This window comes from Lissotriton helveticus, chromosome 1_2, assembly GCF_964261635.1.
Source record: "Lissotriton helveticus chromosome 1_2, aLisHel1.1, whole genome shotgun sequence".
Lineage (NCBI taxonomy): Eukaryota > Metazoa > Chordata > Amphibia > Caudata > Salamandridae > Lissotriton > Lissotriton helveticus.
Genome location: NC_136058.1, coordinates 443,901,034 through 443,924,768, shown reverse-complemented (window position 1 = coordinate 443,924,768; position 23,735 = coordinate 443,901,034).

Below are 23,735 nucleotides of genomic sequence, written 5' to 3'. Positions count from 1 at the left end.
TTCATTTTACAAAACAGAACACTGCAGTAATCACATCATACCGATCCCATGATCAAAGTTGGTATTGGACACTTGTTTATACAGGAGGTGGTTTGTTATTGTTGTTGCCTTAATTTTCCTAAGGTCATTTCTTTATCTTGTGGCGTGGAGGTGCACAGTTCGGCCTCTTATAATCCCTGAACTGCCCTTGATGCTTCATCCAGGATCTGTCAGTTTGTGTGCAGGTTCCTATGTCGCCCACTGTGCTGAATACTGTAGCTCATTATTTCTGCTATTATTGAAGATTTACAGCATTCGCTTCATTATTGATGGTCATTTCATACAGTCGAAGCTTGTTTTCTGCTGGATGTAAAGATATTTAACATTACTAAATTGAAACATAATGGAATGAGAATTCACAATATTTAACTGGTTGTAAAAGACATTTCGGGGGAGATTTACCAAATCTCCACGCAATGCAGCGCAGCCCTCCCCCTGCGAGGCTGCGCTGCGTGACAGGACGGGAGCAGGAGAGCACCATATTTTCAAAGATATGGCCCTCACCTTCCCTTTCCCTTGCGCTGGCACTGATTACAGCGGCTCTGCGCCATGCATACACCTTAGCACCAGAACGCTAGGGTGTGTGTGTGTCAGAGTCTAGCATAGGTTTTGTACAGGAAGGACACCCTTCCTGTACAAAATACTATGCCAGACACGAGGGAAAGCTTTTCCCATTTTGTATACATGTTGCACAGTGCAGCATGCATGCTAAGTTAGAAAAGGAAGGACAAATTAAAGTATTTCTCCTTCCTTGCGCCTAGGTTAAAAGGGTGCAGTTTTCTCATGCTAAACCGAATCTGCTGAATTTGGTAAATTGGGTTTAGCGTGAGAAACCTTGGGTGGTTGCACAGGAACGCCCATGCACCCCCCTTGCAATGCCCTCCGGCGCAAAGTAATGCGACGCAGTGCTATGCGCTGCTTAACATTAATTTTACGTTATTTGTCTGAAAGTAAATTAGGAAAAAAGGATTTTGCACTGTCTTGTGCCACTTTTGTGACGAAAACACAGCACAAAATGTTAGTAAATCTCCCCCTTCTTCTTTACCGCCTTTGAAACTTAGCAAGGAATATTTCGGCATACAAAGATATTTAACTAAAAGTTCTGTTGATCAGGTGACATCTTATTAATGTCTGAAAAGGAGATGATTTATCAGTGTTCACAGAGTAACTGAGCAAAGCAAGGGTGCTCTCGGAGCTCCCAAGTACTTAGTGGTAAAGCTGAAGATAGAAGCACATGGTCAAGATTTAATTTAAACAATAAGAGATTTTAGAACAAGAGATAGATCAGGCTGGGCTGCAAAATTTCCAGTAACTCTTTACGAAGTATACAACAAAAGTAACTCCATTCACACACTTCTTCTCATTCCTTTCCTATTCACTTAAGATCATCTCAAATACCAACTCCTGTCTTTACTCGCTGGTCATAAGTCACCTTTGACACTTTCAACAGCTCCCTTGGTTCAAGCATTTCTGGTTTCTTCTAACCTGGAAGATTGGAACATTATTGTGAGTTGAGGGGGGTTTCCTATCGACATAACATCTGTCCATTTCCCTGAAACTGGTGAAGCTTACAGCACCTGGTTCTGGACCTAAAAGATAACTTTAATAAGTAAGTCTTTAGTTCTTCCTAGAGTAATGTAAATGTAAATGTTCTGTAAGATGCAGCTCTTTCCGGAGCTTTTGTGTAAAGCAGAATGAGGGGTTCACTGTAAGGCCCATCCTTTACATTATAAACGCAGATAAGGCAAACAAATGTTGATTCATATAATATAATATTCTGTGTAGGAGAGTAGGGTCTGCTATCCTATGGTCACCCCAAATTTTTGCTTTTTGCTTCACTGGTTTTCGACTACTGAGGCTGTGGGCCTGCTGATCAGACCCCCAGCCTGCTGTTCTCTCACTAAATTAATGACACATGTGCTATAGGCACATACCAATTGGAAATGGACTCCTTGTCAGCCCCTGTAGAATGCACTATAGGTGCACAGGGCACAGGAGCCACTAAGGCCTACCAGGGGCTGCAGCATATCTTTTGCCACCCCTGGCTGGTTCTTAAATTGACACAACTGGCTGATCACTCAGCTGGGGTAAGGTGGTGTACACACCCCTTGCTTAGATATAGTATACCTATGTCTAAACCTATATCTGGACACATGTAAACCTGTGAGCCACTCCTATAGACAGGCCTCACCAATCCTGGAGGCTGGGTGCATGGTTTTTATGTGAGATGGAGCTCTAGCATGAGCTGAGCCTGTCTGCAGCCGTCGGGAACAAATCCCTAAGCTGTTTCAGGATAATGCCATACCATATACTATTAAGTGCCTTATAATCCTCGCGGTTATTTAGCAACTTTGGTTTGGCTTTATCAAAACATGTCGTGTAAGGTGTCATACGCTTTGGAATACCATCCCCTCGCCAGTTCTGGCGACGGGGATGGCATTCCACCCCTCTAGAGGGGTAAGACATGTTACTTCACTTTAATGCGGTTGATTTCTCCAAAGGCCTTAAGATCCACAAAATGGATGCCTCTGCCACAGACAAATGTCTGGACCCCTGGAGCTGACCGAAACCCAGTCAAGGGGGTCCTGGACAAAGGGTTTCCTGTCACAGGAGGGTGTCACCGCCCTCCAGACAGGAGATAGTGTATTGTAGCAGGGAGGTTTGAAAGAAACCAGACACTGCCTGGGGCGCACAAGGCTGCCCCTTGCATAATCCGGCCAAACCGGTTCTGGGGCACTCCAGCCCTCGTGCCAGGGCGGCCTGGATCAAAGGAAGGGGGTGTATCCACCCACTTCCTGGGTCCCACCCATAGGAGGGGACCTAGCAGGTAATCACGCCCACCAGATTCGAATAAGAGTGGGAGCAGTGCCAATGCACATCAGATTTCCTGGAAGAAACATTTGAAACGATATTCTGGACCCTTCGCCCTCCATCTCAACGTGGAAGCCCGAAGAATCTCCCTTGTGGTCAAGGAGTGACCACCCTGCAGCAGCAGGCACCATCCAGCCCTCGACGTCTACTTAGTTGCAGTTCCCGCCGGAACTCGAGCGACTGAGATCGACGAGATCAAGCCTGCCCAGCTTCTAACAGCCCGATCCACAGTCCCTGCAAAGCTGAGACCCGTGGAGGCGACCGGAAGCGTGGGGCACGCCATCTTGAAGTGACCACGAGACGCTGACCGTGCAGCCCACGAGTGACCCTCGAAGCTGTACACCGGGGTTTGAGAAGCCCCCACCCTGAGCTACTCCTGAGCCGAAGTTCAGCCCTCCACACTCGACGAGTGCTGCGTGGGGCCCTTTGGCACGATTTGGCTCAACGCGTTGGCCCGGTCACTTGCCAGCTGGCTTGTGGTCCCTGTGCCGACGAACTACAAAAGAAGACTCGTGATTCTGGTTGCTCCAGACCCACACCAGCTCCCCTGAAAGGGAGCCCCGACTCTGACCTTCCTGGTCCGAGTGAGACGCCATCTTCCAATCCCGCGTGGATTGCTCTTACCAAGGCTTGTTTGCTCCAAACCGGAAGCCGACTGCACCGACGGTGAGAGCCTGCGTGGGACAGATCGTGACCTGCTCCTGGACGTCGCAGATGCCCCAGAGCCCACGTGACAGCGAAGAGAAGCGCCTCGACGACCACCTGATTGCGCCCGACATTGCCTGGTTCCGTCCTGGTTCCACCCTGGTCACTGCTGAGTGACCCAGACTCTGTCCCCTCTGCTTTCAGGTACTCTACAACTTGAGTCCACCCTTGGACTCCACCGGACACTTCGTCTTCACCCTGCCTGCAGCCCTTTCAGCTTCAAGCACCAAGAGCCTGCGTGTCAAAACCCGACGCCACTTCGACCCTGTGCACCCACTTCCTGTGGGTGAGGTAACTTTGCTCCGCCGGTGTTCCCACACTGGTGCACACCTCTAGGGTCTGTGTGTTAAGTTTTGTTCCTCTAGGTTCAGCGGAAGTGTCCTTAAACTTTAACTATTTGACTTTTACGCACCATTGGTTAACATTGGTGCATGCGTGCGCTTTCCGCACATCTCCCGAATCCCGAGGGCCATTCCCGACTTCAGCATTGCTTGTCCTGACTGCTCCCAGCGATTCCCTAGGCCCTAGGCCTAACCACTGCTCGAGTGGCCTTTCTTATACCACTTGTTTAGTATATGGTTTGAGTGGCCCCCTGCCCTCATCCATAATTGTGCAACTTTGTATGTTTAAACAGTGCTTTTGATTTAACGCTTGTGCCCCTTTATTCATAAAGAATACTGGGGATTGTTTTTAGTAATAAACACATATATTTTTATAATATATACTTGTGTGGTGTCCTTTCATTTGGTATTACAGGATTGTATGTGGTAAAACAGCTCGCTTAACACGACCTCTTAAGTTAAGCCTTTAGGCTGCTTAGTCCATGCTACCACTAGGATAGCTTGTCTAATAAGGTTGACTTACAACCAGACACCATAAGGGGATTGTTTGGTCAGGTAGTAGGTGGTTCCAGAATTGGAAACATCCCCTACCAGGCCAACTTCTCACATTGGTGAGCAGCGGTGCGGATTTGAGCTTGCTGTTGTTTTACCATTGCAATCTTTATATCAAATTGAAAGATCACATCAAGTACCTCTAGGTACATATAAAATCAAAAGCTTAGCATATTAAGTTCTACTGAACTTAGTAGTTGTAGGTTGAAGGGAGTAGCACACCCCTGACTACAACTCACTAGCAAGGTCCAGTAGGAAAACACTTAGTGTAGGTAAGTGCACCACTTACACCTCACTAGTAACCATGTCTGACACAGGAAAGGCCTCAGGGTCTAGTCCTGTGACAGTTGACCCTACCCAGGCAACTTTTGGATATGACAAACTAACCCGCAGAGACTTGATTGCCTTGTGCAAAGCAAGAGGGTTAAAAAGGGGCAGAAGCCCCACCTGCCTAATCCTGGTAGAAATCCTAGAACAGGATGACTTAGAGAAGGCAAAAGCAGCTTCCCTAGATACAGGAACTGGAGGGAACCCCCCTGCAGTTGATCCCCTTGAAGAGGAGGATGATGATGACTTGGATGAGGACTCAGATGTTGAGGACTTAGGAGTACAGGATCAGGGTAGCCAGGTTCCAGTTGGTAGGCTTAGCCAGGCCAACTTGGACCTACTGGGGAATGGAGAGGGCCAGCACCTCCCCAGAACCCAACATATGATTCCCCCAGGCAACAGAAGAGTGAGATCTCCCTCAGGGGACTCTCATCTTTCTAGTGCCTCCAGGGAATCACAGAGAGGCATGAATGCTTCTCAAAAGTTAGAGCATAGGGCCAGAATGAGGGCTGTCAAACTCCAGATAGAGAGGGAGGAGGTAGCCTTGGCTCAAGCTAGACTTGCCTTGGCAAGAGAGCAGAAATTAAGTGGCTTAGATGTCACTGGTGGCAGCAATTTTCCAAGAGAAAAAGACAGGGCCTATGATAATAGAAACCTGACCAAAATTGTGCCCCCCTTTAAAGAAGGGGATGACATCCACAAATGGATGACTGCTCTTGAGAGAGCCTGCATGGTACAGCAGGTTCCTGAGAATCAGTGGGCTGCGATTTTGTGGTACTCCTTTTCTGAGAAAGGGAGGGACAGGCTCCTCACAGTTAGACCTGAGGATGCCAAAAACTACTCTGTTTTGAAGAGTGCTCTCATTGAAGGGTATGGCCTAACCACTGAGCAATACAGGTTGTTGTTCAGAGACACCCAGAAAGCACAGACTCAAGACTGGACTGATTTTGTGGAGTGTGCCACTAAGGCTTTGGAGGGTTGGTTACAGGGAAGTAAAGTTTCAGACTATACAGGATTGTACAATCTTATGATGAGAGAACAGATCCTTAATAACTGTACAAACCAGCTGTTGCATCAATACCTTATTGACTCTGATCTGACCTCTCCCCAAGAATTGGGAAAGAAGGCAGACAAATGGGTCAGAACAAGGATTAAGCAGAAACCCCAGAACCAAGGTGGTGACCAGAAGAAAACAGACCAGAAGGGTGGTAATCAGAATCAGAAAGATAAAGAAAAAGACCAGAAGTCTTCAGGCCCCCAAACTAATAGTAAGGAGGGTGGTTCCCAAAATGGTAACAAGAAGAAGAAGAACAAAGGTCCAAAGACACCTTGGTGTAATACCTGCAAATCAGTTTCACACTGGGGCAGTGAGTGCACCAAGGCAAATCCAGTTCCCACCACTACAGCTCCTAAAGCAACTGCAACCCCAAGTACAGTAAGCAGTGGTGGAACACAGTCCAAGGGTGTAGCTGGGTTGACCCTGGGTATTGAAGTAGGATCTGGCCTAGTCAGAGTCCCTACACAGGCAGTTCTCCTGTATGATGTGGACATTGAGTTGCCCACTGCAGTAAGCCCCACTAACCTGGGCAAATACAGGCAGACTCCCTTAATAAATGAGAAACTGGCTCAAGCTTACAGGGACACATGCGCTAGTGTCACCATGGTGACCCCTGGCTTTGTGGACCCTGGACAGATTGTACTAGGAGAGAGCTACCTAGTAACCAATGCAAGCAACTCCACTACCTCCCATAGTGTGGCAGTTGTGAACTTCTCCTGGGGAGGGGTTGATGGCCTAAAGAAAGTTGTGGTGAGTGCAGACCTACCAGTAGACTGTCTGTTAGGCAATGACCTTGAAAGCTCAGCATGGTCAGAAGTGGAGTACAGGACTCATGCAGAAATGCTAGGGATTTCAGAGCATGTCCTTGCCATGACAAGGGCTCAGGCTAAGAAGTGCCTTCCTGAACCAGTGGTGGATCTTGAGACAATAGACCAGCCACAACCCAAGAGAAGGAGCAAGAGAGGAAAGGCCTCGCCTTCCACCTTGCCCCAGGTTGAGGATCAGGTTTCAGAGGAAACTGATTCTGCAGTCCAAGAGGAGACTGTCTCTGAGGAGCTTGAACCTGACCAGGTTGAGTTTCTGGGGACAGGGGGACCCTCAAGGGCAGACCTGAGGCAGGCTCAATTAGATTGCCCTTCCCTTGAACCCCTCAGACAGCAGGCTGCTGCTGAGGCTGCTGGGGATGCCCAAGGTACCCATACTGTGTATTGGGATGAGGGACTCCTTTACTCAGAGGCTAGAACCCCCAAGCCTGGCATGACCAGGAGGTTGGTGATACCTCTGCAGTTTAGGGGATTCCTCCTTACCTTGGCCCATGATATTCCCCTTGCAGGACACTTAGGCCAGAACAAGACGTGGGACAGGCTTGTTCCACACTTTCACTGGCCTCACATGTCAGAGGATGTCAAGGAGTTTTGTCGCTCCTGTGTCACTTGCCAAGCCAGTGGTAAGTCAGGTGGCACAACAAAGGCCCCCCTAATACCACTACCTGTGGTGGGGGTCCCCTTTGAGAGAGTTGGAATTGATATTGTGGGTCCAATGGACCCCCAAACAGCATCTGGGAACAGATTCATACTGGTGGTAGTGGATCATGCCACCAGGTACCCAGAGGCTATTCCCCTAAGGACCACCACAGCACCTGTGGTGGCAAAAGCCCTCATTGCAGTTTTCTCAAGAGTGGGCTTTCCTAAGGAGGTACTATCAGATAGAGGGACAAATTTTATGTCCAGCTATCTAAAAGCAATGTGGAAGGAATGTGGAGTAAACTATAAGTTTACCACCCCATATCATCCACAATGCAATGGGCTTGTGGAGAGATTTAACAAGACCCTTAAAGGCATGATAAAAGGATTACCAGAGAAGCTCAGGCGGAAATGGGACATTCTTTTACCCTGCCTGCTCTTTGCTTACAGAGAGGTCCCACAGAAGGGGGTTGGCTACAGCCCTTTTGAACTTTTGTTTGGCCACCCTGTGAGAGGTCCATTGTGTTTGGTGAAGGAAGGATGGGAGTTACCTCTCAAAAAGCCCAAACTAGACATAGTGGACTATGTACTTGGTCTCCGCTCCAGGATGGCTGAGTACATGGAAAGAGCATCCAAAAACCTGGAGGCCAGCCAAGAATTGCAGAAAGCTTGGCATGACCAAAAGGCTGTGCTGGTAGAGTTCCAACCAGGACAGAAGGTATGGGTACTGGAGCCAGTGGCTCCAGCAGCACTCCAAGACAAATGGAGTGGACCCTATCCTATTATTGAGAAGAAAGGGGTAGTCACCTACTTGGTAGACTTTGGAACACCCAGGAGCCCTCACAGGGTAATCCATGTGAACCGCTTGAAAGCATTTGTGGACAGGGAGGACATGAGCTTGCTCATGGCCACAGATGGGGAACAGGAGGAAGAGAGTGACCCTCTCCCAGACCTGCTTTCTCAGAACCCTGATGATGGTTCAGTTGATGGAGTAGCCTTGGCAGGCAGCCTCACTGACCAGCAACAGAGGGACTGCAGACAAGTTTTGCAGGCTCACAGGCAAATGTTTTCACTCACACCCAGCCAAACTGACTGGTGTACCCATGTTGTGGACACTGGTGACAGTCTGCCTGTCAAGAATAAGATCTACAGGCAACCTGATCATGTCAGGGATTGCATCAAGGCTGAGGTGCAAAAGATGTTGGAGCTTGGAGTGATTGAGCCATCAGAGAGCCCATGGGCCAGCCCAGTAGTCCTGGTGCCAAAACCTCATACCCAAGATGGTAAGAGAGAAATGAGGTTTTGCGTGGATTACAGGGGTCTCAATGCTGTCACTAGGACAGATGCTCACCCCATTCCAAGAGCAGATGAGCTCATTGACAGATTGGCTTCTGCCAAGTTTCTGAGCACATTTGATCTGACAGCTGGCTACTGGCAAATCAGACTAGCTGAGGAGTCAAAAGCCAAAACAGCATTCTCTACCCCTAGTGGGCATTATCAGTTTGTGGTAATGCCCTTTGGTTTGAAGAATGCACCTGCCACTTTTCAAAGGTTGGTGAACCAAGTCCTTACTGGGTTGGATGACTTTTGTGCAGCTTATCTGGATGATATTGCTGTCTTTAGCTCCACCTGGGAGGATCACCTGATCCACCTGAAGAAAGTTTTGGAGGCCCTGCAAAAGGCAGGCCTAACTATCAAGGCCACAAAGTGCCAGATAGGGCAGAGTAGGGTTGTATACCTGGGCCACCTAGTAGGTGGAGGCCAGGTTCAGCCACTGGAAAGCAAAATCCAGACCATACAGGACTGGGCTCCTCCAGTTACCCAGACACAAGTCAGAGCCTTCTTGGGCCTGACTGGGTATTACAGAAAGTTTGTGAAAAACTATGGGTCTATAGTGACACCATTAAATGACTTGACATCCAAGAAGATGCCAAAAAAGGTTCAGTGGACAGTTAGCTGTCAGAAGGCATTTGAAGACCTGAAAAAGGCCATGTGCTCTGCACCTATCCTAAAGAGTCCTGACTACTCCAAACAGTTCATTGTTCAGACAGATGCTTCTGAGTTGGGGGTGGGAGCTGTACTCTCACAACTTAATCAAGATGGTCAAGACCAGCCAATTGCTTTCATTAGCAGGAGGCTAACCCCAAGAGAAAAACGTTGGTCAGCCATTGAGAGGGAGGCCTTTGCTGTGGTTTGGGCATTAAAGAAGTTGAGGTCCTACTTGTTTGGAACTCACTTCCTGGTGCAAACAGACCATAAGCCCCTCTTATGGCTTAATCAGATGAAGGGTGAAAATCCCAAACTGCTCAGGTGGTCCATTTCCCTACAGGGGATGGACTTTACAGTGGAGCACCGCCCAGGGACTGACCATGGTAATGCAGATGGTCTCTCCAGGTACTTCCACTTAGAACATGAAGACTTATCTGGTCAAGGTTAGTTTAATGTCCCTGCGTTTGGGGGGGGGTTGTGTAGGAGAGTAGGGTCTGCTATCCTATGGTCACCCCAAATTTTTGCTTTTTGCTTCACTGGTTTTCGACTACTGAGGCTGTGGGCCTGCTGATCAGACCCCCAGCCTGCTGTTCTCTCACTAAATTAATGACACATGTGCTATAGGCACATACCAATTGGAAATGGACTCCTTGTCAGCCCCTGTAGAATGCACTATAGGTGCACAGGGCACAGGAGCCACTAAGGCCTACCAGGGGCTGCAGCATATCTTTTGCCACCCCTGGCTGGTTCTTAAATTGACACAACTGGCTGATCACTCAGCTGGGGTAAGGTGGTGTACACACCCCTTGCTTAGATATAGTATACCTATGTCTAAACCTATATCTGGACACATGTAAACCTGTGAGCCACTCCTATAGACAGGCCTCACCAATCCTGGAGGCTGGGTGCATGGTTTTTATGTGAGATGGAGCTCTAGCATGAGCTGAGCCTGTCTGCAGCCGTCGGGAACAAATCCCTAAGCTGTTTCAGGATAATGCCATACCATATACTATTAAGTGCCTTATAATCCTCGCGGTTATTTAGCAACTTTGGTTTGGCTTTATCAAAACATGTCGTGTAAGGTGTCATACGCTTTGGAATACCATCCCCTCGCCAGTTCTGGCGACGGGGATGGCATTCCACCCCTCTAGAGGGGTAAGACATGTTACTTCACTTTAATGCGGTTGATTTCTCCAAAGGCCTTAAGATCCACAAAATGGATGCCTCTGCCACAGACAAATGTCTGGACCCCTGGAGCTGACCGAAACCCAGTCAAGGGGGTCCTGGACAAAGGTTTCCTGTCACAGGAGGGTGTCACCGCCCTCCAGACAGGAGATAGTGTATTGTAGCAGGGAGGTTTGAAAGAAACCAGACACTGCCTGGGGCGCACAAGGCTGCCCCTTGCATAATCCGGCCAAACCGGTTCTGGGGCACTCCAGCCCTCGTGCCAGGGCGGCCTGGATCAAAGGAAGGGGGTGTATCCACCCACTTCCTGGGTCCCACCCATAGGAGGGGACCTAGCAGGTAATCACGCCCACCAGATTCGAATAAGAGTGGGAGCAGTGCCAATGCACATCAGATTTCCTGGAAGAAACATTTGAAACGATATTCTGGACCCTTCGCCCTCCATCTCAACGTGGAAGCCCGAAGAATCTCCCTTGTGGTCAAGGAGTGACCACCCTGCAGCAGCAGGCACCATCCAGCCCTCGACGTCTACTTAGTTGCAGTTCCCGCCGGAACTCGAGCGACTGAGATCGACGAGATCAAGCCTGCCCAGCTTCTAACAGCCCGATCCACAGTCCCTGCAAAGCTGAGACCCGTGGAGGCGACCGGAAGCGTGGGGCACGCCATCTTGAAGTGACCACGAGACGCTGACCGTGCAGCCCACGAGTGACCCTCGAAGCTGTACACCGGGGTTTGAGAAGCCCCCACCCTGAGCTACTCCTGAGCCGAAGTTCAGCCCTCCACACTCGACGAGTGCTGCGTGGGGCCCTTTGGCACGATTTGGCTCAACGCGTTGGCCTGGTCACTTGCCAGCTGGCTTGTGGTCCCTGTGCCGACGAACTACAAAAGAAGACTCGTGATTCTGGTTGCTCCAGACCCACACCAGCTCCCCTGAAAGGGAGCCCCGACTCTGACCTTCCTGGTCCGAGTGAGACGCCATCTTCCAATCCCGCGTGGATTGCTCTTACCAAGGCTTGTTTGCTCCAAACCGGAAGCCGACTGCACCGACGGTGAGAGCCTGCGTGGGACAGATCGTGACCTGCTCCTGGACGTCGCAGATGCCCCAGAGCCCACGTGACAGCGAAGAGAAGCGCCTCGACGACCACCTGATTGCGCCCGACATTGCCTGGTTCCGTCCTGGTTCCACCCTGGTCACTGCTGAGTGACCCAGACTCTGTCCCCTCTGCTTTCAGGTACTCTACAACTTGAGTCCACCCTTGGACTCCACCGGACACTTCGTCTTCACCCTGCCTGCAGCCCTTTCAGCTTCAAGCACCAAGAGCCTGCGTGTCAAAACCCGACGCCACTTCGACCCTGTGCACCCACTTCCTGTGGGTGAGGTAACTTTGCTCCGCCGGTGTTCCCACACTGGTGCACACCTCTAGGGTCTGTGTGTTAAGTTTTGTTCCTCTAGGTTCAGCGGAAGTGTCCTTAAACTTTAACTATTTGACTTTTACGCACCATTGGTTAACATTGGTGCATGCGTGCGCTTTCCGCACATCTCCCGAATCCCGAGGGCCATTCCCGACTTCAGCATTGCTTGTCCTGACTGCTCCCAGCGATTCCCTAGGCCCTAGGCCTAACCACTGCTCGAGTGGCCTTTCTTATACCACTTGTTTAGTATATGGTTTGAGTGGCCCCCTGCCCTCATCCATAATTGTGCAACTTTGTATGTTTAAACAGTGCTTTTGATTTAACGCTTGTGCCCCTTTATTCATAAAGAATACTGGGGATTGTTTTTAGTAATAAACACATATATTTTTATAATATATACTTGTGTGGTGTCCTTTCATTTGGTATTACAGGATTGTATGTGGTAAAACAGCTCGCTTAACACGACCTCTTAAGTTAAGCCTTTAGGCTGCTTAGTCCATGCTACCACTAGGATAGCTTGTCTAATAAGGTTGACTTACAACCAGACACCATAAGGGGATTGTTTGGTCAGGTAGTAGGTGGTTCCAGAATTGGAAACATCCCCTACCAGGCCAACTTCTCACATTCAGCGAAATCAGTCATTTAGTACTTATAGAGAATCCATCACAACCAATAATATACCTGACATATCCCCACAGCAGATGTGTGCATATTACTCTTTTTTCCCCCTTTTCCACCATTACATGGCATATGGCATGCCGTTGTCCGTTTGGGGCCCAGGAAGCCACTTTGTGACTGGATGGGTATTTGGCAGAGTGGGAGGAGGTGTCATTTATCCACAGGTGATGCGCATTTCTACCTTTCCATATTTCTCATATTCAAGTTTACCTAATTTCCTGTCCTTCGACCACTCTGTTGCCCTGTGGCTGCACACTCACTCTGTGGGGTTCATCAGAAGTCAGATAACGGCCTGATAGTCACAAGGCCTGTGACTGCTGTTCTCTGTGCTGTTCTCTGTGCTGCTCTCCCGCTGTCTGTACTTGTTCTGTGCCCGTTTCTTCCCTCTGTTCCCCTCGCTGTCCCTGTGTCTCTCTGCCCGGTTTTCCTTCTGTCCCCCTTGCTGCCCCGTGTCTCTCTGCCCGTTTTTGCCTTTTGTTCCTTAGCTGCCCCTGTAAACCTGTGCCCGTTTTTGCTTTCTGTTCCCTTGTTGCCCCTGTAACACTCTACCCGTTTTTGCCTTCTGTTTCATCGTTGCCCCTGTATTCCTGCTCCCTTTTGCCTTCTGTTCCACTCGTTGCCCCTCTATTTTTGTGCCCTTTTGCATCCTGTTGCCTTTGTTGTCCCGCACCGCTCCTGCCGCTGCGTCACCTGCGGCCCCGCCCCTTGACTGCCCATTCGCTGCCCCTGCCTCCCAGCTGCTCCTCCCTCCCACCTCCCCACATATGCCAGCTGCAGTGCGGCGAGGAGAGCGACCCTTGACCCTACCAGGTAGGTTCCCCCCCCTCTGCAAGGCACCGCCTGTGTGTCTCTGCCCCAGCTGCCGCTGCTGAGGAAGTTCAAGGCCCTCCTCCACCCACAGGCTACCATCTGCGCCTCATCCTTGGTGGCCAGTGGTAGGCCGTAGGTTCGTTCCTCTTCCGCTATATGTTGTATTTTCTGAATTGCCTGTATTGCCTTATTGTCATTGTTGTGCCGCTGACTGCTGTTCTCTGTGCTGCTCTCTGTCCGTCCTGGCTGCCTGTACTTCTTCTGTACTTGTTTCTTCCCTCTGTTCCCCTCGCTGTCCCTGTGTCTCTCTGCCCGGTTTTCCTTCTGTCCCCCTCGCTGCTCCTGTGTCTCTCTGCCCGTTTTTGCCTTTTGTTCCTTAGCTGCCCCTGTAACCCTGTGCCCGTTTTTGCTTTCTGTTCCCTCGTTGTCCCTGTAACACTGTGCCCATTTTTGCCTTCTGTTCCATTCATTGCCCCTCTATTTTTGTGCCCTTTTGCCTTCTGTTCCCTTGTCATCCCGCACCGTTCCCGCCGCTGTGTCCCCTGTGGCCCCTTACTTTCCATTCGGTGCCCCTGCCTCCCACCTCCCAGCTGCTCCTACCTCCCACCTCCCCATATATGACACTTGCGCGCCAATGGCGCGCCTAAGGCAAGCCCATCTGCGCCGGTCCGCCCCTGGACCGCACCGAGCACCAGAACCCCTGGTCCCCGCACCCGCCACGAGGAACGCCACCACTATGATGCCAGCATTCTGCACACTCTCAACTCTGGACAGACTCACACCACCTGCTTCAAGGCTGCCCCAAAACGCACACACGGTCCCTTCACCTGCCGGAACTGCAGCAACACCAGTCTCAGAGCCGACGAACCACCCGCCAAGAAAGACCTCAACCACCTCCGATGCATACTGCTGAACACCCACAAACACGCCGTCGAGCTCTGGGGCCTGCTCGACACAACATACCCGGACGTCGCCTTCCTGACAGAGACTTGGATGAACGACTCCTCCGCACCCGACATCGCCATAGCCATCCCAGACAGCTACAAGATCACCCGCAGAGACCGCACCAATGGAGTCGGAGGAGGAATCGCCATCGTCCACAAGAACAGCATCAGGGTCTCGACTAGCACCGACAATACTCTCAGCACCACCAAACCAATGCATTTCCAGATCCACACAGACCCCAACTCCACCCTCAGAGGCACCCTCATCTACCGACCCCCCGGACCCCACCCCTAGTTTAACGACTCCATCGCCGACTTCATCAGCACGCACACCCTGACCTCCAGAGACTACATCCTCCTCGCAGACCTGAACTTTCACCTTGAGAACAACAACTACAGAAACTCCACAACCCTGATCGACAACCTCAGACTGACTCAACTCGTCACAACGCCCACCCACTCCGCCGGCCACACGCTCGACCCTTTCTTCTCCTCAAGCCTCACGTCTCCTTCAACCACACCACCGAACTCCTCTGGACCGACCACCGCTGCATCCACTTCACCTTCCAGAAACCCATACCACACCACCGCACCCAACAGATCCCCCGCTGCTGCTGGAGCAAAATCACCAAAGACCAACTACGTGCAAACCTCGCTCTCAGCCCACCCACCAAACCCTCCAACACCGACAACGCTGCCCACAGCCTCAGATTCTGGATCGACGACTGCGCCAACACCCTCGGCCTGCCGAATAAACACCCCCACTGAGACACCAGCAAGAGGGCCAGCTGGTTCCCCCCAGAACTCCTAGCCTCCAAGCAAGCTTGCCGGAAACTAGAGAAGAAATGGAACAGTGAACAGACTCCGGACTGCCACGCAGCACAAAAGGACACCATCCGCAACCATCACCACCTCATCAGGGCTGCCAAGAGGACCTCCTTCAAAGACCGCTTCAACTACAACGCACACAACAGCAAGGAGGTTTTTCAACATAGTGAAGGAACTCTCAGAACCCCAACTCCAACACCAAGGACATCCCGCCGTCGCAAGCCCTGTGCGACTCCCTCGCCACTTTCTTCCACCGCAAGATAGCACATATCCACTACAGCTTCAACACCCATACAGCCCCAAACAAACAGCAACACAACAGACTCTCTGCACACAATCGACCACGATCCCCTGCTAGCCTGGGCCAGCGTGAGCATCGATGACACCATCAAGACAATGAGCACAATCCACTCCGGCTCTCCGTCAGACCCATTCCCGCACCACGTCTTCAACAAAGCAAGCAGCTCCATCGCACACCACCTGCGCAACGTCATCAATTTCTCCCTCAAGACCGCGACCTTCCCAGAGAGCTGGAAACATGCTGAGATCAATGCCCTACTCAAAAAACCTAAGGCAGACCCAAGAGACCACAAGATCTTCCGGCCCATCTCTCTGCTCCCGTTCCCAAGGTCATTGAGAAGATCATAAACAGACAGCTAACTCGATACCTTGAAAGAAAACAGAATCCTGGACCATTCCCAGTCAGGGTTACACAGCAACCACAGCACTGAGACCGCCCTCATCGCCGCCACCGACGACATCAGGACCCTGCTGGACAACGGTGAGACCGCAGCACTCATCCTCCTAGATCTCTCCGCCGCCATCGACACCGTCTGCCACTGCACACTACGCACATGCCTCCAAGCTGCAGGGGTTCGAGACAAGGCTCTGGAATAGACCACCTCCTTCCTCTCCGGCAGAACCCTGAGCGTCCGCCTCCCCCCATTCTGATCTGTAGCCTCCGAGATCATCTGCGGCGTACCACAGGGATCCTCCCTCAGCCCGACACTGTTCAACATTTACATGGCCCCGCTCGCACACGTAGCCCGACAGCATGACCTCAACATATTCTCCTACACCGACAACACTCAACTGATCCACTCCCTCACCAAGGACCCCCATCTCGCCATAGCAAACCTCCACGAAGGAATGAAGGCCGTCGCCGACTGGATTAAGATCAGCTGTCTGAAGCTGAACTCAGAAAAGACGGAGGTCCTCATCCTCGGCGCCAACCCTTCAGCCTGGGACGACTCTTGGTGGCCGACGGCACTGGGGGCAGTCCTGACAATCCCCGACCACAAATCCAACCTGGGAATCATCCTCGACTCAACGCTCTCAATGACCAAGCAATTCAACTCCATCTCCTCCTCTTGCTTTAACACCCTCCGCATGCTCCGCAAGATCTACAGATGGATCCCGACAGATAGAAGAAAGACAGTCACCCAGGCCCTTGTCAGCAGCAGACTCGACTACGGAAACGCCCTCTACGCGGGAGCCCCAACCAAGCTCATCAAACGACTACAACGCATCCAAACTGTCTCAGCACGACTGATCCTCGACGCCATGACCACATCACCCCCCACCAGAGACCTGCACTGGCTCCCCGTCAAAAGGAGGATATCCTTCAAGCTCCTCATCCACGCACACAAGGCACTCCACAAGACCGGCCCAACCTACCTCAACGACTTTCCTTCTACATCCCCAACTGCCAGCTATGCTCCGCCGACCTCTCACTCGCCACTGTCCCGCGCATCCAAAGAACAACCACCGGCTGGAGATCCTTTTCCCCCCTCACCGTCAAGACATGGAACACCCTCCCACTGAGCCTACGACAGACTCAAGACCTGCTCACCTTCAGAGGATAAACAAGACCTGGATGTTCGATCAGTAGCAGCCAACCCAGCGCCTTGAGACCCTCGCAGGTATGCAGTGCGCTTTACAAATGACTGATTGATTGACTGATTGAAGGCCATGGATCTCACTTCTTGTACAACAATTATTGCAGACATAGGGCCTAGTTAGGAATTTGTCCAACAGAGTATTGCCTCAAAACTAGGGGTGGCTGAAGAATTCTGCTCTGCCGCCAGACCTCGCAAAGATTTGCCCACACCGTTCCCCAAACACTCCTCAAAGTGATGCAGAACGGAGTTTTTCTTCTCAAGCGGCTCGCCAATGGTAAGGTGACGAGTGCTTGTGAGAAAATATAACGCGCTAGACCTCCTCCTGGTGAGATTTCTCACTGCGGAAAGTCGCGGCAGGTCGCGACCACTCGAGTGTAGAAATCTCTCATTTTTGTTGATAAAGCTGCCACTTGATTAGAATGTCAATTAGAGCAGCAGAAAGCAGCAGCGCCCTCTGGTGCGACCCATAGTGCTGTTCGCGCTGATTTTACAGTGCGGGAAAAACTCCTGGCACAAAAAATCAGCGAGAGTAGTGCAACTTAGAAACTCTGCCACTAGTGCAAGTTTTCAGAGTGCGGCGGGGTTTCCCTGGCACTTCGTGGAGTTCAGCGGACTAAAACTCTGCGAACTACACCAAGGCCTAATCAAAATGTGATAGATATCCTGTCTGCCTTATTATAATTGCCATAAGATGTAATACATTTTTAATGGGCGGGCAGGATACCTGTCACATTTGTGATGGAGTAAACCATCCGCTGAAATCTAAATCAGGCCTTTGGTGTACATTATGTCCAGTGTGGCTAGCTGGGCTAGAAGGATCTTGTTGTTTGTCGGTCTCTCACTGCTGTGAGGTCACCGCCAGGCAGAACTTCAGTCAGCCGCGCCTTTTGCAGGTCTTCCTTTCTAGGCAGGACTTCTGTCAGCTGTGCCTTGTGCGGATCTTCCTTCCAGGCAATGACTTCTTCCAGCTGCGCCTTGTGCGGATCTTCCTTCCAGCCAGGACCTATGTCAGCTGCGCCTTGTGCAGATCTTCTTTTCAGGCTGCAGCTTCTATCAGCTGCGCCTTGTGCAGATCTTCCTTCCAGGCAGGACTTCTGTCAGCTGTGCATTGTGCAGATCGTCCTTCCAGGCAGGACTTCTGTCAGCTGCTCCTTGTGCATAGCTTCCTTCCAGGCAGGACTTCTGTCAGCTGTGCCCTGTGCAGATCTTTCTTCCAGGCAGGACTTCTGTCAGCTGTGTATTGTGCAGATCTTACTCCCAGGCTGTACTTCTTTCAGCTGCATCTTGTGCAGATCTTCATTCCAGGCAGGAATTCTGAATTCTGTCAGTCGTGCCTCGTGCAGATATTCCTTCCGGGGGGAGGGGGGCTTATTTCAGTTGTGCCTTGTGCAGATCTTCCTTCCAGGCAGGACTTTTCTCAGCTTTGCCTTGTGCAGATCTTCCTTCCAGGCAGGACTTCCGTCAGCTGCGCTTTGTGTAGATCTTCCTTCCAGGCAGGGGCTTCTGTCAGCTGCGCCTTGTGCAGATCTTTCTTTCAGGCAGGACTTCCATCAGCTGTGCGTTGTGCAGATCTTCCTTCCAGGCAGGGGCTTCTGTCAGCTGCGCCTTGTGCAGATCTTTCTTTCAGGCAGGACTTCTGTCAGCTGTGCCTTGTGCAGATCTCCCTTCCAGGCAGGACCTCTGTCAGCTGTGTATTGTGCAGATCTTACTCCCAGGCTGTACTTCTTTGAGCTGCATCTTGTGCAGATCTTCATTCCAGGCAGGAATTCTGAATTCTGTCAGTCGTGCCTCGTGCAGATATTCCTTCCGGGGGGAGGGGGGCTTATTTCAGTTGTGCCTTGTGCAGATCTTCCTTCCAGGCAGGACTTCCGTCAGCTGCGCGTTGTGTAGATCTTCCTTCCAGGCAGGGGCTTCTGTCAGCTGCGCCTTGTGCAGATCTTTCTTTCAGGCAGGACTTCTGTCAGCTGCGCCTTGTGCAGATCTTCCTTCAGGGCAGGACTTCTGTCGGCTGTACCTTGTGCAGATCTTCCTTTGATGCAGGGGCTTCTGTCAACTGTGCTCTGTGTAGATCTTCCTTCCAGACAGAGGCTTCTGGCAGTGGTGCCTCGTGCAGATCTTCCTTCCAGGCAGGGCTTCTGTCAGCTGCGTCTTGTGCAGATCTGCCTTCCAGGCAAAACTTCTGTCAGCTGCGCCTTGTGCAGATCTTCATTCCAGGCAGGACTTCTGTCAGTCATGCCTTGTACAGATCTTCCTTCCAGGCAGGACTTCTGTCAGCAGCACCTTGTGCAATTTTTTGATTTCCCTGTATTACACAAGCATGTAGTTTTGGGATGTATCTGGCTCCCCTGCCGCCACACGGAAATGGTGGATTGTTATGACTTTTGTTTTATGTGTTGTTAGCGTTTGACACCATTTCTTTTCTTTGTCTCTGTTACTAGTAGCTGATACTTCACCAGGGAGCGTGTGAAGCTCACATTCGGGAGATTTGCTCTATTCACCCTTGAGGCGGAGGCCGGGGGTACTCTGCGCTCCCTTGCGCGCTGCTGTAGAAAACGCTGACTTTTCTAGGAAATTGTTATTGACTAATAATAACTATTTTTAGATGCTGTAAATATTTTAATTAGGAGTTTTTACTAGGAGCCCCCACCTGAAGCGAGATTTACATCGCCAGGGTCGTTCCCACTGTATGACACAGCGCCGCTGTTGCTAGGCGCTGGTCACTTCCCCTAACAACTCGAGCCGCCATCTTGGGCCGGGGAAAGCTCGCGCTGCAGATCTTAGCCCCTCCCACCCTCCCAGGATACTTAAGGGCTTCCCCACTCGCATTTGGGAGATTTGCTCTATTCACCCTTGAGGCGGAAGCCGGGGGTACTCTGCGCTCCCTTGCGCGCTGCTGTAGAAAACGCTGACTTTTCTAGGAAATTGTTATTGACTAATAATAACTATTTTTAGATGCTGTAAATATTTTAATTAGGAGTTTTTACTAGGAGCCCCCACCTGAAGCGAGATTTACATCGCCAGGGTCGTTCCCACTGTATGACACAGCGCCGCTGTTGCTAGGCGCTGGTCACTTCCCCTAACAACTCGAGCCGCCATCTTGGGCCGGGGAAGGCTCGCGCTGCAGATCTCAGCCCCTCCCGCCCTCCCAGGATACTTAAGGGCTTCCCCACTCGCATTCGGGAGATTTGCTCTATTCACCCTTGAGGCGGAAGCCGGGGTACTCTGCGCTCCCTTGCGCGCTGCTGTAGAAAACGCTGACTTTTCTAGGAAATTGCTGGTCACTTCCCCTAACAACTCGAGCCGCCATCTTGGGCCGGGGAAGGCTCACGCTGCAGATCTCAGCCCCTCCCGCCCTCCCAGGATACTTAAGGGCTTCCCCACTCGCATATGGGAGATTTGCTCTATTCTATCTTTCTTTCAGGCAGGACTTCCGTCAGCTGCGCTTTGTGTAGATCTTCCTTCCAGGCAGGACTTCCATCAGCTGCGCCTTGTGCAGATCTTCCTTTCAGGCAGGACTTCTGTCAGCTGCGCCTTGTGCAGATCTTTCTTTCAGGCAGGACTTCCATCAGCTGCGCCTTGTGCAGATCTTCCTTTCAGGCAGGACTTCTGTCAGCTGCGCCTTGTGCAGATCTTCCTTCAGGGCAGGACTTCTGTCGGCTGTCCCTTGTGCAGATCTTCCTTTGATGCAGGGGCTTCTGTCAACTGTGCTCTGTGCAGATCTTCCTTCCAGACAGAGGCTTCTGTCAGCTGCGTCTTGTGCAGATCTGCCTTCCAGGCAAAACTTCTGTCAGCTGCGCCTTGTGCAGATCTTCATTCCAGGCAGGACTTCTGTCACTCATGCCTTGTACAGATCTTCCTTCCAGGCAGGACTTCTGTCAGCAGCACCTTGTGCAATTTTTTGATTTCCCTGTATTACACAAGCATGTAGTTTTGGGATGTATCTGGCTCCCCTGCCGCCACACGGAAATGGTGGATTGTTATGACTTTTGTTTTATGTGTTGTTAGCGTTTGACACCATTTCTTTTCTTTGTCTCTGTTACTAGTAGCTGATACTTCACCAGGGAGCGTGTGAAGCTCGCATTCGGGAGATTTGCTCTATTCACCCTTGAGGCGGAAGCCGGGGGTACTCTGCGCTCCCTTGCGCGCTGCTGTAGAAAACACTGACTTTTCTAGGAAATTGTTATTGACTAATAATAACTATTTTTAGATGCTGTAAATATTTTAATTAGGAGTTTTTACTAGGAGCCCCCACCTGAAGCGAGATTTACATCGCCAGGGTCGTTCCCACTGTATGACACAGCGCCGCTGTTGCTAGGCGCTGGTCACTTCCCCTAACAACTCGAGCCGCCATCTTGGGCCGGGGAAGGCTCGCGCTGCAGATCTCAGCCCCTCCCACCCTCCTCCCACACACTAAGATGTATTAAAACAACCGACCTACCCGTCCGCGCAGCGGGCGGGCGCAGCGGGCGCGCCGGCGGCGCGCCAAAGGCAAGCCCGTCTGCGCCCGTCCGCGCCTGGACCGGGCCCAGGGCCACCCCCCCTGGCTTTTATCCCCTACCTCCAAGAGGGATTTATACATCTAACCAGCTTCGGGACTGCCGACCCCCCCAAGACCACTCATGTACCATATTTGATCCTAATCATCTTGCGGGAAATGCTTCTCATAGCTGTCCGAACTGTTCCGCACCCATATCAAACCACCAGGAACACCCTCGATGTAAAGCCAATAAAACATTGAGTGATTATTCCATGGCCCTCATTAATGTTCGATCTCTCGGCAAGCACCGACAAGAAATAGTCAAACTAATGGAGGACAAAAAGTTAGACTTATTGTTTCTAACAGAGACCTGGATGGACAATGCCTCTGATCCGGATCTAGTAATCGCTGTTCCCCACGGGTTCTCGATCTATAGATTGGACAGACAACGCAAGAAAGGGGGTGGGATAGCAATAATTGCCCGGGACTTATATGCGGTCAGAACCAACGTGATACCGCTCCTCTCTTGTGAGGCTCTTCAATTCTCCATTAAATTAACACCTTCGGTGAATTTTAAAGGCATCCTCCTTTATCGTCCACCAGGGCAAAGGTCGGGATTCATTTCCGACATTAGTTGTATCTTGGAAGTGTCTGCCCTCGACGGTTCATTCACCATTCTAGGCGACTTTAATTTTCATTTTGATAAAGCAGAAGATAATGATACAGTCGATCTTCTGACATATTTGACAACTTTTGGCCTTTCCCAGTTAGTCAAAGCCCCTACTCACCAAGGAGGCCATACTCTTGACGGCATTTTTACCAATCTAAATGACTTACAGGTCACTGACATTCTTCCTCTCATTTGGTCAGACCACTATGTCATAACGGCCACACTGACTAACCACGATACTGGAGCAATCATGGCGAGTGCCAACCATCGCCGGACGTTTTTTGCCTGGAATGACATCGATAGCGATAGCTTACAATCCCTCCTGATCACCTCTAGCCCACTCCTCTCATTGCTATCACTCAATTTAATGAATGGGTGGCCACCGCGACTTCCACCTTGGTTCAGGCAAAACAATGCTCGCGTAATAGATCATCTCCGTCAGCCCCCTGGTACTCTGCGACTCTAAGGACACAAAAACAGTTGTGTCGGAGGAACGAAAGGAACTGGCGCAGACACTACACTGAAGAGGCCAAAACCACATACAAAGAAACGGTAACCAAATATAAACTTATGATTTTGGAGGCCAAAAAGAAGTTATTTTGTGAGAAAATAGAACTTTCTAAAAACTCCAACAAGGCCTTGTTTGAGACCACCAAACAGTTAGCCGGTTGCTCGCCCGGTCTACAACCTCCCCCCTCCCAATCACTTTGTGATGCGCTGGCAAATTTCTTTTATAACAAAGTCAATGATATTTACGCAACCTTCGCTAACAGCGTAAAAAACTCTCCCAAAATTCCCCCTGAGCCGGCTTGTATCCCCAGGACTAGCCCCTCGCTCTCTCAGTTTACGGAGGTCTCTACTACCCAGATCAGGGAAATTATGTCTTCCATTAAAACAGGTTCCGCCCTTGATCCCTGCCCCTTTAAAGTATTATCCCCAGTCATGGAGGTAGTGCTCCCAGCCATCACTATCATTTGCAACACCCTGATCAACACAGGCATTTACCCATCAGACTTGAAAAAAACTCTATTAAAACCTTTGTTGAAAAAACCAAATCTTGATAGGGATGAACTCAAGAGCTACCGACCCATCGCCAGTCTCCCAGTTTTGGCAAAGATCGTCGAAAAGGCTTTGAATGTCCAACTGTCAGCCTTCATAGAAGCACACCACCTACTGGATGACTCCCAGTTTGGTTTTCGCCAACACCATGGGACGGAGACGGCCCTGATCAAGGCTACGGAGGATATTAGAGCTATTCGGGATGCTGGGGGAACAGCAGTCTTGATAATGCTGGACCTGTCGGCAGCTTTCGACACGGTCGATCATACCATCTTGATCGACCGTGTCGAAGGCTTGGGTGTTCAGCAAAGGGCCAAGACTCTTCTGGCCTCCTTTTTGGCAGAAAGAACCCAGGTGGTCACTATAGGACCCTTTCAGTCCTCCACCCTATCACTGCCATGCGGAGTACCACAAGGCTCATCCCTG